The following is a 5,547-nucleotide window of genomic DNA, read 5'->3' as shown; positions in this document are numbered from 1 at the left end:
GGTGCCCCACAAGACCTTTCTTTTGATTACACTCCAAGTAGCCTAATCTTGGAAATGATATCCCATCAAATTCACAGATTCTGCCCCAATTATACAAGATCTGTATACCAGCAGGGACAAATCTTAGGGGCTGTCTTTGAATTCAGCTGACCACACCACTTAGGTGTGTGTGGGGGGGTGCTCCTTCCCAAGTTTGCCCCCAGCTGGGCCCCCAGACCCCAGTCCATTCTATTGCTTCTGGTGGGTGCTCCTTCCCAGAAGGGTTGAGACCAGACATCCTGGCTCTTGCCCAAGGCTGTCAGGGTCTTTGGTCTCTTCCTATCATCATCTGCCCTGAAATCATTTTCTGTCCCTCTGGAAGAGCAGCTGCTGGGCTTCCGATGCCTGATGGATGTCTTGGCTGTCAGTTGATGACCACATCAGCTTCAGCCTTCCTCCTGGAGGGGTTGTAACGAGGCCCTTCTGATGTGTGCAGAGGAGACAGATGATGGCATTGAAGAACTTGTGAGGATAAAGGCACTGTTCCACCCTGGGAATTTCTTAAATACTTTTTTTTTTTTAAGATTTTATTTTTTATTCGACAGAGAGAGAGAGATCACAAGTAGGCAGAGAGGCAGGCAGAGGGAGAGGGGGAAGCAGGCTCCCCGCTGAGCAGAGAGTCTGATGCGGGGCTCGATCTCAGGACCCTGAGATCATGACCTGAGCCGAAGGCAGAGGCTTAACCCACTGAGCCACCCAGGTGCCCCCACCCTGGGAATTTCTAGTAAAGGGAAGACAACTGTCCAGAAAAGCTCTTATTTTTCCCTGGTGGGCATGAAGTATACTGGGAAAAAGTGAATGCTGCCTGTCAAGGCTGGAAGTCACCCTTGAGGCCAGTAGTCTGACTGATCCTACATTGCTTCCCCTTCCTCAGGCCCTCCTGGAGCACCTCCAATGATGAGGATCCCACTGCTAGGGTGATGGGGATGAATGACAGAAGGCACCTGGGAGAATGACATGCTTGTTGCTACTGTATTATTGCTCTGCCACATGCCCTTAGACGTGTTACTTCACTTTCTTGAGCCACTTGCCTCCTTTGTAAAATGGGAATAATAATGGAACCTACCCAATAGGTTATTGGGCAGATTTCATAAGATGTAGTGTATGTTGTGCATGGAAACCATGGTCCTGGCAGGCACACGGTCGTGTCTCAATAAATGGTGACGAGAAAAAGCATTTTCCTTGGCTGCCTGGGTGGCTCAGTCAGTTAAGCATCTGCCTTCGGCTCAGGTCATGATCCCAAGGTCCTGGGATCCAGCCCCACATTCGGCTGCCTGCTCAGTGGGGAGCCTGCTTCTCCCTTTCCCTCTGCTGCTCCCCCTGCTTGTGCTCTCTTTCTCTCAAATAAATAAAATATTCTTTAAAAAAGTATTTTGCTGTTGTAAAATTATAGTTCTTTTCCCAGGGCAGGGCAGCTTGCGATATGGGGGACAAGGTATGGAGATAATGTGGATAAACATACCATCTTGGTTGCCTGAGAATCAGGGAAGAAGGGGTGGTAAAAGGAAGCAGCCTTCAAAAGAAGTCTTGTGGGGCTACCGTTTGGAGGCTGGCTTGCTTTATTTAGATTTTATTTATTTGTCAGGGAGAGAGAGACAGAGACAGAGCACAAGCAGGGGAAGCGGCAGGCCGAGGGAGAAGCAGACTCCCTGCTGAGGAACGCAGGAACCCAGTGCAGGACTGGATCTCAGGACCCTGGGATCGTGACTTGAACTGAAGGCAGATGCTTAACTGACTGAGCCATCCAGGCACCCCCAGTAGGAGGCTTTAATGGTCCTTTTTCACACTGTACTTACTTATTTCTAGTATGTAACTTCCCAAAATATTACTTTTTAATTAGAAAATCATTAAAGGAGGGGTGCCTGTGTGGCTCAATCATTAAGTGTCTGCCTTCAGCTCAGGTCATGATCCCAGGGTCCTGGGATCAAGCCCCGAATCGGGCTCCCTGCTCAGCAGGAAGCCTGCTTCTCCCTGTCCCATTCCCCCTGCTTGAGTTCCCTCTCTCGCTGTGTCTCTCTCTGTCAAATAAATAAATAAAATCTTTTTAAAAAAAAGGATATAATTTTTGAGATACGACTTACATACTATAAGGTTCACCCTTTTGAAATGCACAGTTCAGTTGCAGTATACGCACTCTGATGTGTAAACACGATCCCTAATTCCAGAATGTTTTTGTTGCCCCAAAAGAATCTCTCTACCCAATGACACCCACCAACCCTATTTTAAGCAACTACTAATTTATCTTCTGTCTCTGTGGATTTGCTTATTCTGGACATGTCATATGAATAGAATCATACAATATGTGGTTTTTCTGTGTGTCTGTTATCTTTCACTTAGCATGTTTTCGGGGCCCATCCATGTTGTAGCATGAATCAGTACCTCATTCTTTCTTGGGGCAGAATTATACTCCGTTACGTGGATAGACCACATTTTGGATACCCACTCATCAGTTAACAGACATTGGAATTGTTTCCAAGTTTTGGCTATTAGGGATAAGGCAGCTATGAACATTGTGTCCATGTTTTCCTATTGATGTATATTTTCAAGGTTTTTGGGGTTTTTTTTGTATATTTTCAGTTCTTTTGGGTGTGCCTGTAGGAGTATCATATGGGCCAAATGGTAACTCCGTGTTTTAACTCTTTGAAGACTTGCCTTATTCCAAAGCAGCTTCTACTATTTCACATTCAGTTTTTCCACACCTTACACTTTTTTTTTTAAACAAAGAAAGTGAAGTCTTTGTAGCTGATTGATCTGGACCCCACACCCTCAGTTTCCTTTCTCGAAAAAGGACCCAGGGCAGTGGGCTCTGAGTCTATTAGCTGTCCATTTCCCTCTGCCTCCCAGGTCCTGGAGCCCAGTTTCTCTTTACCAGAACCACCTCTAGGGGGCAGCTCACAACAGTTCTTTAACAGGTAGGTTTTCTCCAGGAAAGGGTTCAAACTGGCTGAATGCAAAGGGAAAGAGAAGGGGATTTAATTTCATGTCTCTCCTACCAGTGTGAGTGCTGTTCTTATATTTTAGCTCAGGGAATAGTCAACCCTGATTAACTATCAAAAATCATGAGGATCTAGGGGTGCTTGGATGGCTCAGTCAGTTAAAGCATCTGCCTTTGGCTCAGGTCATGATCCTGAGGTCACAGAATCCAGCCCAGTGTTGGGCTCCCTGGCTCAGCAGGGAGTCTGCTTCTCCCTCTGACCCTCCCTCAGCTCGCCCTCTCTCTCTTTCTCAAATAAATAAATAAAATATTTAAACAAAAAAATCATGAGGATCTTATTTTTGAAAATTTTTAAATAATTAGAGATAGTCTTTCTTTTTATTTTTAAATATTTTATTTATTTATCTTACAGAGAGAGCGCACAAGCAGAGGGAGCACAGGCAGAGGGAGAGGGAGAAGCAGGCTCCCTGCTGAGCAAGGAGCCCCACATGGGCCTCTATCCCAGCCCCTGGGATCATGACCTGAGTCAAGGCAGACACTTATCCCCCATATGAGGGTCTTATTAAAATACCTATTTTCAGGTCCTTCTTAGGTGATTCTGAAACTGTTGGTTTTGGAGTTCAGTCCAGGCAATCTGTAGTTTTAACAAGTGCCCTAGGTTGATTCTGCTGATGAACCAAGGTTGGGAAGCAAGGTATTATATCCTTTATCCCACAGTAATCTAGGCCATTCTGCAGATGAGAAAGCCGAGGCTCAGAGAATTAACTTGCCCCAAATCACGGCCTGACTTTCTCCAAAGCCTATAGGTTCAATGTGACGCCAGGCATTATATTTGGTAGCACAGGCCTGCAGAGTAGAGAGCCTCTCTCTCTACTCGGGGACTGGAAATTCTGGCAGGACTGGAAACTGGCAGAACTGAAATTCTGATAACAAGGACCTTGGCAAACACCCTACAGTCCTCTTCCCTATTTCCACTGAATGTGGTGAGAATATGTATTGTATTTGATTCCTAAGGCTGTTTAAACAAAATACCACAGGCTGGGTGACTTAAAGCAACAGAAATTTATTTTTCACAGGTGTGGAAGTTCAAAATCCAAAAGCAAGATATCGACAGGACCATGCATTTTTCCTAGCTTCTGTTGTTTGCTGGCAATCCTTGGCATTCCCTGGTTTGCAGCTGTTTAAGTCCAATCTGTCTCCATCCTCTCGTGTTGTTCATCTCTCTGCGTGTCTGTCTCTTCTCCTCTTTTTATAAGGACACAGTCATACTAGGTTAAGGCCCAGCCTACTTCAGTATGATCTCTTCTTACATATTAATTACATCTGCAAAGACCCTATTTCAAAATAAGGTCACATTCACAGGTACACACGTCAACCCACCATTATCTATGATAATATCTATGATAATCAGCAGGTGTCACACAAAACCAGAATCCTCATGCCAGGCATACAAATCCAATCACTATGGTGATGATTTATTTCTAAAAGCAGGTAGAACCTAAGGGTCCAGATGGGAAGAGAAGCTTGGTGGGCACAGGGGAAGATCTGGCCACCGTCCTTGGCAGGTAAGGACTTTGATGTGGCATTAGAATAGTTCAAAAATCTGGCTCAACCAGACTTTATTCATTCAGTCAATAGCTCTGTGGGCTTCCTATGTGCCAAGAATTGGGTGGGGAAGTAAGGCAGGCAGGATCCATTCAATCATGGCTTCTGGTTTTTGGGGTTACTGATAACCAGAGGAACACACTAATGAGGGCACAATTACAAACTAAGATTTGTGCTCTAAGAAAAACCTGATGTCACCAAGGAGACCCTCCTATGGCTGAATTTTCTCCTTTCTTTCCTTTCTTCTTCACTTCTCCTCCCTCTCTCCCTTCCTTCCTTTCTTCCTCCCTCCCTTGCTTTTATCAATTATCCTTCTCTTGGGAGACCTGGAGGTGTTGCAACATCTTAGTGGAATAGAGGGGACTAGAGCACCCCTAGCAGTGTGGGCACAGTAACAGCCCCAAAGTACAGGATTAATGGGGTAGAGGCTGGGAGATGGAGGGATGGGGAGGTTCCTGTTGAGGGATAAGGGTGGGAGAGGGTCTTACCCAGGGTTTCTCCGTACTGTGCAGACTCATGGCCAATGGACAACAGCTCCTAAAGCTTCTACCAATTTGAAACTGTGGATCTCCTCCCCTCCAAAGGCTTTATTGTTTCAACCTTACATAGTGTGTCCCCTGGGATGCCAAGAAAGCAGGCCAGGCCCGGCCAGGGTAGGGTTAATGCCACAACCCCTAGATTTAGAAACCCTGGTGGCAACCCTCTTGGGTCCCCTTCCTCCTTGGGAGCTTTGTGCTGTCTTTCTTTTTTTTCTTTTTATTTTATATTCATCCTTTTTTAAAAAATTTTATTTATTTATTTGACAGACAGAGATCACAAGTAGGCAGAGAGGCAGGCAGAGAGAGAGGTGGGGAAGCAGGCTCCCCACTGAGCAGAACTGAGGACGCAGGGCTCCATCCCAGGACCCTGGGATCATGACCTGAACCAAAGACAGAGGCCCAACTCACTGAGCCACCCAGGCACCCCAA

This window comes from Martes martes (genome assembly GCF_963455335.1).
Source record: "Martes martes genome assembly, chromosome: 7".
NCBI classification, from domain to species: domain Eukaryota; kingdom Metazoa; phylum Chordata; class Mammalia; order Carnivora; family Mustelidae; genus Martes; species Martes martes.
This window is presented reverse-complemented; position numbering follows the sequence as displayed.